The sequence below is a fragment of the Panthera pardus genome, unplaced genomic scaffold, assembly GCF_024362965.1.
Source record: "Panthera pardus isolate Hobbes unplaced genomic scaffold, ASM2436296v1 HiC_scaffold_17, whole genome shotgun sequence".
Lineage (NCBI taxonomy): Eukaryota > Metazoa > Chordata > Mammalia > Carnivora > Felidae > Panthera > Panthera pardus.
In genome coordinates, this window is record NW_026526732.1 from 86,154,878 (window position 1) to 86,170,011 (window position 15,134).

The following is a 15,134-nucleotide window of genomic DNA, read 5'->3' on the forward strand; positions in this document are numbered from 1 at the left end:
TACTATAAAAGGCGGGGGGAGGAGGGAAAGAAGGCAGGGAGGAAGGGAGGAAGGGAGGAAGGAAGGAAGGAAGGAAGGAAAGAAGGAAGGAAAGAAGGGAGGAAGGAAGGAAGGAAGGAAGGAAGGAAGGAAGGAAGGAAGGAAGGAAGGTTGGTTCAGCATTTATTTACTCCCACTTCCTCAAAATCTACTTATTCTGCAACCTTCTGCAATGCTCTACTGAACTGTATCGTAAAATTAACTTTAATGTCTTTTTCTCAGTTCGTATTCCCCTTATATTATTCTGATATCTCACTCTGTCAAGATGTTGTCCTCATAATAAATTTTGCCTTTGGAATCAGGATATTGTAGTGAAACCATAAACAGCATATGTATTTTTTGTATCTGATGTTTTAATGTTTTAATACATATCAAATATGTGACAGTGTTCTATTATGAATAATAAATGGAAATACGTATTTTATTATATATTATAAATGCCAGTGAATGTCAGTAAATGCAGAATTGCAAATATTAAATCTTTGTTGTGAAATTTATTTATATATTTCAATTTTAGAATTAACAATATATTCTTAGTGATTAGTAAGATTGACAGTACATATGATCACAAATTTCAGATTTAAATTATCTAGAGGGAAAATGGTGTTATAAAATACGCAATACTATAAAAAAGAAAGCATTAATAGAGAAACCTTGGTTTTCTCTCAGGATGTGACTTTTTCCCCATCATTTCATTCTGTAATAATCATTGTACTATTTTAACATATGTGCACTCAACACAAGAAACATCAAGATTCCAGTTGTAAACAGGTTGTTTGGGTGATTAATGGCACACATTTGAAGGACATAAAGATGAATGCCTAAAAAACTAGATATTCTTTAAAAACATCATTATATAAATGCAAAATAATGTAAACAGAAAATTGGTAATGACATTCTTACATATTAATAAGTATTTGTTGATTACTTACTATAAATATGGTACACAGCAAGATGCTAAATGATAATGGTAGAATGCAGAGAAATTTTTGTAATTGGCACAGTACTTCATTTATTTCTATTTTGTATTTTTCCTTCCTCCATCCTGAAAGTGATCAGAAGCCAGAAGACAACTCCAGCTTTCTTCCTGGCTATCCTTTTCAAAGGACAGACTTTCCTAGAGTAGGAGGGAATGGGAACTAGTGCTTTGAAATTCCAAAAGCCTAAGAGGCAGGTGTGGAAGGAAGGTAAGGGCTTTCCCTAGGATGAAGAGAGGGACAGGGACCAGGGTGGCTTGTGCATAGCCATCTAACATGGAGAATTGCTTTTGGATGTGCAAACAAGCATAAAAAGGCAAGGGCTTACGTGTTCCTTCCCAACCGTGGCACAGAACACATAAAACAGGGTACAATATAGGGCCCATGAAGTTAGTAACATGGAGATTAAAGCTAGGAGAGTTCTTCTGAGAATGTCAGATTGTTCAAGTGCCTCCAATAGGGGTGTCCAGGAGAAAGACCTGACAAGGAAATTAAACATCTCGCTAGCCTGATAGGTTGAAGGCTTGCTTTAAAAGATTTTGACATCACACTCTATTGTCAAAAAATTAACACTAACCCCAATTCTAAAACACAGTTCTTGATTCCAAAAAGTACAGTCTACTTAGGAAGTAAGTTATAGGTAAACACAAATTAACAGTTTATGACAACATATACCAAGTGGCAAGGAATGTAATTAAATTGTTCTGTAGGGTAATAGCTCTGATTAAAATAACCAGGGAGGTTTCTTTGGCACAGCTGGTCAAAAACATTTTTCTAGGTGATTTGGAACTTGGACTATTTCCTGAATACTAAAAGTATGGCACATAGTAATGTTACTAGAAGTACTAAAGTAGGAGCGCCTGGGTGGCTCAGTTGGTTAAGCGTCCAACTTCAGCTCAGGTCATGATCTCACAGTTTGTGAGTTCAAGCCCCACATGGGGCTCTGTGCTGAGATCCTGCTTCGGATTCTGTATCTCCCTCTCTCTATGCCCTTCCCCCATTCATGTTCTGTCTCTCTGTGTCTCTCAAAAATAAATCAATGTTAAAAAAATTTAATGAACAGAAGTACTAAAGCAAAAAAATAGGAAAGCATGCTAAGATAATAACACAATTGTGAATGCTCTCAAACTTCTTAAAAGTGTAAGTTGAAATCAAATTATCTTTTAGAGTCTTTGCATATCAGCAAACACGCATCCAGTTTATATGTTGTAATGAATGACAGCCCAATAACCACACATACCTGTGATATGAAAACATATGTGCCGTTAAAAATTGGTTTTTTGGCCCCAAAACAGAGTTGCCCCCTCTTTAAAAAATTTTTTTAATATTTATTTATTTTTGAGAGAGAGACAAAGTGCCAGCAGGGGCGGGGAAGAGAACAGAATCCAAAGCAGGCTCCAGGCTCAGAGCTGTCAGCACAGAGCCCGATGCAGGACCGAAAGCCACAAACTAAAAGATCATGACCTGAGCTAAAGTTGGATGCTTAACTGAGTGAGCAACCCAGGCGCCCCAGTTGTCTCCCTTTTAATAAAACTCTCTCTCTGATTCTACTCTTGAACAGAAGAGCAGTAAAATTCCACTGCATTCCAGTGATAACTAATTTTTTGTAATGATGCTTGGTCCCTTATATTAGAGATGAGTTGGGAATAACCTCACAGTCTTTTAAACAAAAAGACTAAGTTATGAAATCTGGTGCTACAAAATTGTTGAAAGGGGGACAGAAGTGGGTTCTTAACCTGACCTCCAGGAATGACTCCTAAAACAAAAGCATAAACTAGCTACTCAGAGTTCCTCAACCAGGAAGCTATGGAATCAGAAAACCACTGCCCAAATTGCTGGTGTTAGAATCCTACCACCTCAGCAGAGACATTCTGATCTGGAAATACCACCATAGCCACTTGGAGCCTGCTAGAGAGTCCAGAAAAATGATTGCCCAGCATGCTGCTGTGGTCCTCCATTTAACTCCGTTTCAATTCAAGTTTCATACAAGTACATCTGACTGGTGGAACATAAATCACATCTGGAAATCTAGCTGCAAGAGAACCTGTGAAATTTAGTGTTTAGATTTCTGGCTTCTTCATAAATTCCCTAGAAAGATTCTGGGATAGATGTTGTTGACATCAGTCTTCCACATTATCTACACTCCTCTGATTTATGTCAAATTTCTTAATTCATTCCACTGCACTTGACTTGAGCAATATCTAAGTCTAAGATTTCCTATGGTATTCTCTGTTTCTCTCTCTCTTTCTTCATATACTAAATATACACTTAGTGAACACTATGGGAGCATTTTGCCTCCACCAGCAAATTTCTTTTGATAAACGCAGTGTCCTAACAAAGTTATACATACATATATGTAGCTATCCAGTCTATTGTATCTAGTAAGAAGGATGCAAATACAGCAAAGTAAAACTCAGACTCAGATACAAGACACATATATAAACAAGCAAACAAACCAAAAACCCATTTTGTAGTGATTAGTTGCATAGCACAGATCTGTCACCTGTGGTGAAAACTCTCGTTATTCCTCACGTGGATTATTTCATCAACTTTTTAAGTAGGCTCTGGCCAATGGATTTCCTCACTCTAGTTCATCATTCATACACTCTAAATGATCTTCTTAATAAATTGAACCAATTATTTTAATCCATTGCTAAAATAGAATCTCTAAGATATATTCCAGTTCCTCATCCTGGGGTGATTCTCCCTTTGCTCCCACTTATTTATCTATCAGCATCTCTCACAAACCATCTCTCACAAATGGTATATGTACCATTGTATCAAATACAGTTCTTGATACAAGCATCAATTCAACAAACACTCATTGAGCTCCAACTATACAGTAGGCACTGCTTGAGTCTCTAAGAAAACAACATACAACAACATAAGAGGATACTGAATTTTACTTATTTTATTACTTTATTTAAGGTGTTTTGATAAATATCAGAAAATGGTCCTTTTCCTTTGTACATAGGGATCATGTCCCTGTATTAGAGACTGTTTTTTTTTTTTTCTTTTCAAAGCCTAACATAATTTTATCATGAACATAAAACTTGATCTAACAAAATGTAATCTTCTAGGCTCTAGAAGGTTACTGCTGCTTAGAGGAACAATTAGTCTTGGTTAAAATGTGTTAATATATTTTTGTGTTTTTTCAGATAATATTTTACAACTATTCTTATTTTAAATACAAGTTGTTTATAGGTGTTTAACATATATAAAATATTCTTCAAAAGGAATTGATTCATTGAAAAATTTTATAATACAGGTGAAATCACTTTTATAGCAATGTATTTTTTCCAGCCTTGAACTTCCTTTTGCAAATTGAACCCTAACCAATTATTATAAAACTACTTATCAATAGTTTGAATTTACTTAAGCTAAGCTTTCACTTAACACTGATCTGTAGAAATATAACATACCATTCCTCTATATGACCATGTTAGCTTTCATTGGAATTTCACCTTTGTTTTCTCCTCCAACCCTTGTAACTATTTCCTGAAATTTAAAAAATGGAATTGTATAAGCTTGAAACTAAAGCCTCCTACATCTTTGCTAGGACTTGGGGATCATCACTTTGGAATCATTTAAACTCCATTCTCAGAATGAGAAAAGATAAAGGAAAGATTCCAAAACCCAATTTTAAATGGAAATATTTAGGAAAATAAGAGACACAGGAGGAGGGATTTCGAAAATCACTATGTACCATGTTCTCATTTTATAAATGAGAAAACTTAGACCTATTACTTTAAGTTACTAACATAAGGTTGTAAAACTGGTTTGTGATAATTAGGACCTCTACTTCCAACTTTCCACTACACTTTCCTATCTTAAGAATACTCATTTGAATATGGCTAGAGGAATAAAAAGTTACTGATTTGTGAAGGATGTTTCCTTGGTGTTCTTAAACTGCATCAAATTTATCTAAGGGGCTTGTTAAAATGCATGCATTTGGACTAACCTACAGAGCTTCTGATTTAGTAGCTAAGGTATAAATTCCAGGACCCTGACTTTTTAAAGGTCAACCAAGGTGATTCTGGTGCAGATTATCTGGGGATTATAATATAGTAGAGAACCCTACATTAAGGTTAAATTTGAAAATGAAGGCATTTTTTTCATACACCTTTCATCACACTTGATAAAATCAATTTCATCACATAATTAAATTTAAAATTTTAATCATAAATTCAAAATTTGGGGGACACCCTATACAAAAATATGCTGGACAACTTTTAAATATTGCTATTATAATTTGATACCTATCATTTAAAAGTTTATGATTTTATGAATCACAGATATTTACACATTATTATTTGTAGGTTTTGTTTTAATGTTCATAATAGGGGTTATGGAAAGAGAGGGATAAATACATGAGGCATTTTTAGGGCGGGGAGACTACTCTGTATGGTACAATAATGGTGGATACATGTCATTATACATTTGTCCAAACCCACGGAATGTACAACATGAAGAGTGAACCCTAATGTAAACTACGGACTTTGGGAGATTATGATGTGTCAGTGTAGGTTCATCAATTGTAGCAAATGTACCACTGTTGGGGGATGTTGACAATAGGAGAGGCTATGCAGGTGTGGGGGCAGCAGATATATAGGTAATCTGTGTAGGTCAGAGGAAATTTTCCCCTTAATTTTGCTGTGAACCTAAAAGTGCTAAAAAAATAAAGCCTACAAAAAGTCTGCCCTAAAAAACGGCTATAATAATATATATTGTATATATGTGTTATAATATATATATATATTATATATATTTCCTAAACATTTCAGTAGTTCAGAAATTTACCTCGGATATTATTGAATACTTTTTAAAATTACTACAGTTGAAAAAATTACTTTTCAGCTGGTCTAAAACCACATTTAGTCTGTAATTTAAATGTCCAGCAGATGGCACTAAAGATTTTAATTTTTACACTGAGTTCTTATTTAAACCATTTTTCTTTAAAATATCTAATGTGCTAAATAAAATTGGTTGAATCAGCAGGGGTGTGACTTATTAGGAAAAAATGTGGTTTAGGAGGTTGCTGAAAAAGAACAAAAAAGAAATTTATAGTGTTGCAATTTCTGCTCTTTTGTGGAGGACCCTCATTTTATGTGCCCTTTAAAAATTATATATTAAAGGTTTTGTCAGATGTTTTTTGTCTTCCATTTAGCGCTGTTAAAGATGTAGTTCATCCAATCAGCATCCAACAGTGTTCTGAAAGCACTGAGAGATGACACTTAGGAAAAATAAGAGCATAGCTGATGATTAGCTATTAGTGTTTTATTGCCTGTTACTTCAGTCAAGCATTTATTTTTAATTCCGTTTTCAATTTACCATAGGAGGCCACTCCTGAGTAAGCATTAAAGGAAGACATCTCAGGACACGGAGACCCACTAGCACACATTTAAATTTTTGCTCCGCTTCATCTCCCAAAAAACACCTTCACTGTGCTCCCGGGTGCTGTAAGGCACTGCATGTGTAGAAGCTGTGTGTGTTAGGCCTCAATATATTGCTTCTAAATTATGGAATAAAAGCACTGCTTTCTAATAATCTAGATCTATCAGAGGTCTAAAACTGAATATCTGGCACAAGAGGGAGTCATTTTAATACTTTGACAAGCAGGTTCTCTCATTCACAGCACAGTTCAAGACAAGAAAATCAAGTGAAAAGAAGAGAAACTATAAAGTAGCATATTAAATCGGAATGAAATTTTAGAAATAAATGAAGTTAGTTTTTAAGAAAATAATCTAATAGGTAATGCTGATGATGTCTGCATCATAAATATGTAATTGATCAATTTAAATTCATGTAATCACATGCCACATGAACTTTTCCAGAACGTGCCATTTGGTCATGCTAATTGACCTAATATACAGAGAGAAAACTTCCATGTGTTGGCAATTTTAAAAATTTTTTTTTATGTTTAGTATTTTATATTTGAGAGAGAGAGAGGGAGCGAGTAGCGGAGGGGCAGATAGCCACAGAATCTGAAGCAGGCTCTAGGCTCTGAGCCCCAACACGGGGCTGTAACTCACAAACCTTGAGATCATGACCTGAGCCAAAGTCGGACACTTAACCGACTGGGCCACCCAGGCACCCCCATGTGTTGGCAATTTTGAAGAAGGTGGTGTCTACACATATGATAAAGCCAGAGTGTTAGGTACTTAATACATGCCTGCTCAATGCACCATAAACCTAATCTTTCTGTATTTTTATTTTCACCAGACTTGCTATGTTTTCTTACTATGGGGAGAGGAAAAAATAAACCAACTTTACTTCACAATTGCTTTTTGGAATGGATTAAATATAAAAATTTAAGTGTATGATCATGAAGAAATTATTTAAATTCTATTCTTCAGTTTCCTATTTATAAATTGGTAATAATAATAGCGACTTCATAGAATTTGGGGAGGGTTAATTAAGATGATCAATGTAAAGTGCTTAGTACAGTGTCCAGCACATGATAAAAGCTCAATAGATGTTAGTGATTATTATTATACGTACACATAGATAATACATGAGAAAAGAAAGTACTTTGCTTTTAAGTTTCTGAGTACACTTAGCTGATAACTTTGGGAAGCAGCTATGACTGGCAGGATTTCCTGGCATATAGGTATCAGTATGAGTGACTTAGATCATCTATAAATTGACCAATAATAAAGAGCAGAAAGGTCATCTTTATAAGATAAAAGTCAGGGAGAAAGGTGAGTCTGATGGTATATTTTGTTTTGTGGAAAGTCTACGAAATACAAGCACTGGGGGGAAACACATATAATTTTGCCTGAAAAATTTTCAGCCTTTTTTAATGGTCATTTCTAATTCATACAAAGGGGAAAAAAAGAGATTCTAAAATCTGATATTTTAAAAAGGCTATTATCATTAGGCTATTTTGAATTGAATAATGTAGATTACCTAAATCATAAGTGTTTCCAATGCTCCAAAATGGCTAATGAATGACTGATATACAGAAAGCCTCTAACACATGAAAAAGTTGGGTTCCCTTTTACTTTTAATGTCTAATACATTTATGTACATTGAATGTATTCACAGTAGTGTGCTAACCAAATTTTGCTGCTTGCTTGTTTGAATGATAAAATATAATCTGGGATGTGGTGGCTAAAGGGAACCTTTCAGTGTAATTTGGACAAAGAATCACTACCTTAAATTTGTAAATTTGATCAGAATAATTCCTTTAAAATGTGAATAGTTCCATGAAGCTCTATAAGCTGCTCTGTTTCCCAGAAATCACAAAGCCATAAGGGGGAAGTGAGAAATGCAACATTCCCTAATTTGCAGACAGCTAATGACTCTGTCTCCATGGACAGATCCTCTGGTTGGTCAAGTTCAGTGCTTACCCATCCCAGTTACCAGGCTCTCTATTTGACCAACAGTAACAACCCTGTCTTGTCTGGTCAAAGGTGCTATCTCATCTACTTATCCACAGAGAGCGGGTAACAAAGACGTATCAACCCTCCTCTGGATAGAGAAAGGAAATGTACTATTTACTGGCTTCTTCCCCCCCAGGAAGTACAGGTGCTAACATGTTGCTTTGGTTTTGGATTTAATCCACATTAGTACCAATACTTCAGAAGACAACAGAGCCCAAGGATTCTGGGGCCAAATATCCTTTCCTGGGCTCTTCCTTCTACTAACTTTGTGGCCTGGCAAGTTAACACCTCAATACTCCACTTTTCCATCTCTGAAATAGAGATAATACCTGCCTATTTACAGACAGGATTGTTGTGGGAACTAAAATAGATAATATATGTAAAGCACATAGAGAGGTGTTGATTTTACTAAGTACTCTATAAAACATTAGCTATTTTTTTAATAATATACAGAGAAAATAGTGAAAACAAATCAGATAAAGTGTCTGATTTTGTTCTGTGCCATCTAATATCATTTAATGGATTACAATACATAAGTAGGATTTAGAATTATGAAATAAAGTGTCTAGGTTGACTTCAGATTTTTAAAAGCAGTTCCAGCAAATATCCTACTTTTAAACCCTGAATTAAATATCTGAGGACTAAGAAATGTATTCCAAAAAGGTTTCCCCTTTTTCATTTTTTAAAAGCAGAGAAATACAATCTTCCTGAATTTTACTTGCACAGTATCCTGAATTAGTCAGCCATCATTAGGTACAGTATTTTCTAAGTCATTCTGAAGTGGATTTCAAGACAAGTGACAAGATGTAATTTCCTTCCCATTATATTTGCTAATGGTGACATCTGTTTTCATCCTTTAATTAAAATACATTGTTAATATGCGTTTAAGACCTAACTATCATCTAAATAATATAACAGGTGTTATAAATAACTTAAGTTCTTTTATGCCCATGAAAGAGATCATAAAGCAGATAATTCAAGTGGTTTTGCAAATATAGAAGTAAAATTCTAGAAGATATAATACTTTTTAATTTCTAAAACATATTTGTACTCTGTATCTCTTCCATGTGACCCAGAACCCCTACCACCATTTAATCAACTCCAGACAACATCTTCTACCCTCACCAGCCACTGCCTGAGAATAATCAAGTCTATTTTTAAAAGTTAGCATCTTATGTTATATTTAGATACTAAAAATGTGTCATAATCAGCTTTCACTAATCACAGTGCACACAAAGCTAGAAATAGTCCATTTTACCTCTCATAATATTGCATTATCTATGAAAAACTTTGAATAATATCAACGTACTTTAAATTTGAACTGCATTTAATTCAATAGAATATGCCAGAACCATGGACAAAAAAATGTTGCAGTTTTTATCACTGTAATGATCCATCAAATTAAGCACAATCTAATTCCAGCTCAATAATCTGATCAATTCTGCAGCAAACCATCAAAAAGAGAATGGTTCACTATACAGATGATCCCAGACTTATAATGGTTTGACTTACAATTTTTCAACTTTATGTTGGCACAAAAGCAATATGCATTCAGTAGAAGCCATACCTTAAATTTTGTATTTTGATCTTCTCCTGGGCTAGCAATATTCAGTATGATACTTTCTCATCATGCTGGGCAGTGGCAGCGAGCTATAGCTCCCCGTCTGCCATTCAATAATGACAGAAAACAACCAATATACTTGCAACCATTCTGTACCCAAACAACCATTCTGTTTTTCACTTTCAGTACAGTATTCAGTTAATTATATGAGATGTTATTCTACCTCATTATAAAATAGACTTTTAGATAACTTTGCCCCGGTGTAGGCTAATGTAAGTTTCTGAGCATATTTAGGTAGGTGAGGCTAAGCTGTTGCGTTCTATAAGTTAGGTGTATTAAGTGTATTTTCGACTTAACAATATTTTCAACTGATGACGAGTTCATCAGGATATAACCCCATCGTAAGTTGATGAAGATCTGTATTTCACCTAGAAGTAACACCCTATTTCATACTTATTTTGCTGTTATTTGCCTTGAGTATTTGATTAATCCCTTCTGATAGATCATCTTAAACTTAAAATCTGGGTCCCTTCATCTCTTACCCAACTCAGTAACTCCTATGCCAAGTCCTACAGAACAGGCAATCAATACATATTTAGAGTTTAATTTGGAATCCATTCAGTGGACTAGCCTTGAAAGACATGTTGTCAGTCCTTAACAAGAATCTGCTCCTTCTCCTTCTCAGTCCCTTGCAATGCCCTTTGCTCCTTTTAGGGTTAAACCTAGTAGCCTAACTGAAAATAGTGTAGCCATGCAGAGCAAAATTTATACTTTACCATCATCTAAGAATATAAATGCTAAGTAATGTTATGGTCACTATTGATTACCCTGCGTTTCAAAGTATAAATGGGGAAGTCAGGGAAGGTGTGACTGAGTTGGTGAAATTTGAGCAGACTTGAGGGAGGTGAGAGAACAAGTCACAAAGAGTGGACTTGGAAGAGGAAAACAGAAAGGGGGAAGGCCTGAGGTGGGAGCCTGTCTGGGGGTCTAAGGAAAAGCCAGCTGGCCGGTGTGGTTGAACAGGACTGAGCAAGGGCATAGCTGTGATGGGAAGAAGGGGACAGTTACATAAATCTCATCATCATTTTAAGTATTTGGCTTTTACTCTGGGTGAATGGGAAGCCACTGGACAGGTCTGAATGGAGGAATCAGGTGGCTGGACTTAAATTTTCACAGGATCCCTGTGGCTCCTATATTAGGAATAGGAGAAGGCAGGCTTGAAAGTAGAGACAACAGTAAGGAGGTCATGCAAGAGTCCAGGTTGGAGACGATGAAAGTTTGGCCCAGAGGGGCGATTGGGTGGCTCAGTCAGTTAAACGTCTGACTTTGGCTCAGGTCATGATCTCACCATTTGTGAGTTTGAGCCCCGTGTCAGTCTCTGTGCTGACAGCTCAGAGCCTGGAGCCTGCTTTGGATTCTGTATCTCCTTCTCTCTCTGCCCTCCCTGCTTGCACTCTCTCTCTCTCGAAAATAAACATTAAAAAATTAAAAAAAAAAAAGTTTGAACCAGAGCTCTGGTATGGAGGTGGTAAGAAGTAATCAGATGCTTGTTCTTCCTTTCATCTTGCTTTAAATCTTCCCAGAGCATGTGCAGGTAGGCATATTTATATTTTCATGACTGTAACATAATTATTTTTTCTTTTAAAAACAATTCTCAGGTTGCATTTTCTACTTCATGCTATATATCTTTTCTCACTATCAAAGACAATTATTGCCCAATCACACAAAGTAAAGAGTGCTTGGCTTTCTCAGGCTGAATGACACCAAATAAAATGGTCTCTGAAGGAATTACCAAATAATCAGGGGATAAAGAAGTATGATGGTATGCTATCTTATAGTTAAAAATATCCAAATTTATTTGGTGCTCTGTTGGCATCATGGATGAAGTGCTCACCTAGCACTCATCCAGCTTCTAAAATCTGGCAGTTACTAAAGCATCATGGTAGACCTGAACTGATACACTGAGTTGCTTTAAAATTAACAGAAATTTCATTTATTTTATACATTAATAATATATAGGCAATGTGAATACACAATAATCTTATGTCTGGAAATCTTATGTTAAAAACGTTTCCTCAGCTCTTTTTCATTTCTTCTCACTCCAGTGCCAAGCACCAGTGCTCACTACTTTTGTGCCCATGGCACAAATGAAAGAAGAGATTATATTAAATGTTATTAGAATGCAAGTTCTGGGGGGGGGGGGAGAAGTTCTAATTTTTAACATTAAAAAATATTTTTCCATTGTTTTTGTAATAGATTTCATTTTCCCTTAGATATTTATAAAAACCTAACCTGTAGTGTTCTCATAAAATTAACCTCCTCAAACACATTAAATACCTTACTATGTAGTATATGTATGTGTGTGTGTGTGTGTGTGTGTGTGTGTGTGTGTGTGTATTTTAAACCTTATTAGATGACCCAAGATATAGCAGAGCCTCAAGGTCTCCATTTTAATATCAGTTCTCCTTGTGCAATGCTATAAATAGAGATATAGAAGGAAGGAAAGGGAAATTTGTTCAGATGTTAAGGGAATGTTTCTTTGAATAATCTCTTACATTACCTTAGTTTTGTTGTTGTTGTGGTTGTTGTTGTTTGCTTTGTTTTGGTTTTGGTTTTATTTTGCTTTTGCTTACCCTAAGTCTAGGAGAAAGCTTCTAATGGGGGTTCTCAGTGAACAGGGAGTGGACTAAAGAAAGGCCCATTAGAGCAGCCTTTCCCAATTCCGCAACTCCCTATATCAGCACTTGTGAGTCTAAACAAATGATGTGTGGCCATCACAAAAGGGGAACCAAGGTCTCAGATGTGGCACCAGGGAAGTGACAGGGCCTCTGCACAGTGAGCTCTGGGCATGGCGGCTACAGCCACCACCAGTGTTGTAGGGACCTTCTTGCCAACATAACAAGAAAATTTTTCACAGTAAAAGAGCCATCTTTAAGACAGACGATACATGAGATACTAGGAAACGGAACTGAGAAGAAAGAACAAGATATAAAGAAGGCTCAGTGTGGCCACAGGCAGAGAGAGGTAACATTTCATATTAATTACTCACATCTAAAGCCTGGTGTGTACACTATGTCTCCTGCCTAAAAATAATTTAACAGCCTGGCTAGGAGCACCACTAATTTGTCTCTGGGCACATCCTGCTGCTCACCTTTCTACAGAATCTGTGTAAGAAAAGATTTTTAAAGTCTACTTTAACCACACTATCCCTGCTTTGCCAAGCGATAAGACTGCAGGATTCATGTATAAATACTCTTGGCTTAAGGATAGATAAGTTATAGTCTTTAACAGATTGCTTTCAAAACCCAGAGGTTTCTGGTTTTTGTTTTAGCTTTGAACAGCCTGAGTAAATAGAAGTACAAGGGCACAAGACAAGTTGTTTTATAAATTCTAAAAAAACTTTGCTACCATCTAAGGCAAAGACACTCTCTTCTTTTCACTCCTGAAATAATGAAGGTCTAGAGAAGTCTTTCATCCAGGGTCTTTGGTCAGCATCTCCTGGGGTAAGGGCATCCCCACTAAATGAAAACAAGGGTTTGAACAAATTATCTGCTAGAGATGTGCTAAGTGATATGGACAATAGAATATAATATAATCTGTCTGTGTTTTATTCTCTTCACCTGTGAATTGAGGATAATAATTGCTTAGGATAATAATTGCTTAGGATTGTAGAGGAGATTACCTAGTGCAATATTTGACACAGATGTGACGCTCAATAAATCTCAGTTCTCTTCCACCACTTCCCTTTTCACAACAGCATGGTTTGTGACTTATTCTGAGTTCCTACGGGAAAGGGTAGGAGACTGTAATGGGGAGACCATTTGATGTAAAAAGATCTGGGTGTCAGTCCTGGTTTTGTCCCTCACATACTGGGGAACTTCAGACATGGCCCTCAGCACCTCTGAACTGAGCTTCTTTATCTCTATGGGAATGAAAAACTTTGATACCTTAGAGTCATCATCAGCATCATCAGGTGCTGTTTGAGATGCCAGTGATATGAACAAGAACAAATTAAGTCTGTTCACAGGAAATGTGCATTCAGCTAAGGGAGGGAGGCAGGTGTAAAAACACATTCAGAAAACATACAATAATGTCAGATAGCACTACACAGTTTGATGACAAAAAAGAGGCTAAAGAATAGAGAGTCACAGGGGCAAAGCATGCTTACAACACACAGGATGGGGAGTGGAGTTCTGAGGGATGTAAGAAACATGGCTGCCTGTCTGAGGAAGAGGATTACTCCAGGCAGAAGGAACAGGGAGTGTAAGCACTGAACAGGAAAGAGCTTGGGTTAGGACAGACAGGGCAGAGAAGGAGAAGGATTAGAGACAAGATCACAGTCAAATGATGCCAGGAAGACCTTCAGAACCATGGAGGGGACTTTCAGTTTTCTTCTGAATGGGATGGGAGGCCACTTCTGGGTTATGAGTGGAAAACTGATGTGATGAGGCTGAGAATTGAAAGGATCCCTCTATTTATCATGTGGAGACCAGATCCTAAGCATGGCAGTGCAGAAGAGAGGTGATCTAGCTACATGGTTCTTTGATAGGGTGCTTGTGGTGAGGATGGTAAAGAAGAGTCAAATTGAAGATACTTTTAAAGCCATCATACCATTGTAAACTACTATTTTAGCAAGTTTCTGGAGCTTATTCTATTTTTAACAACTTACTAGCTCTGTAACATTAAGCAAATCACTGAACCTCCTTAAACCTTGAGTGTTAGGGACTAAATGTTTATACCTTCCTTAACTTCGTATGTTGAAGCCCTAATCCTCAATGATGATACTTGGTGGTAGAGCCTTGGGAAGTAATTAGGTTTAAATGAAGCCATGAGGGTGGGTCTCTCATGACAAGGTTAATGTCCTTACAAAGAGAGGAAGAGACACCAAAGCCCAAGATCTCTCTGCCATACGAGGACACAGTGAGAAGGCCACCATCTATCTACAAGCCAGGAAGAGAGCTCTTGTGGGGGAAGCAAGTCAGCCAGCACCTTGATCTTGGACCTCCAGCCTACAGAACTGTGAGCAATAAACTCCTGTTATTTAAACCACCCAGTCTATGGCATTTTGTTATGGCAGCCTGAGCTGACTGATGTACTGAATTTCCTTACCTGTAAAAGGGAAGCAATAATATTGCTTACTCCACAGCATTGCTGTAAGACCAAAATGCTGAA

The 15,134-nt window shown here is 36.5% G+C and overlaps 1 protein-coding gene across 21 annotated transcripts in view; it reads right to left on the minus strand.

The window, feature by feature from the left end:
* RIMS1 (regulating synaptic membrane exocytosis 1) overlaps nucleotides 1-15,134 on the minus strand; it is a 489,827-nt gene that overhangs the window by 296,435 nt on the left and 178,258 nt on the right. The gene's annotated exons all lie outside the window — the stretch shown is intronic.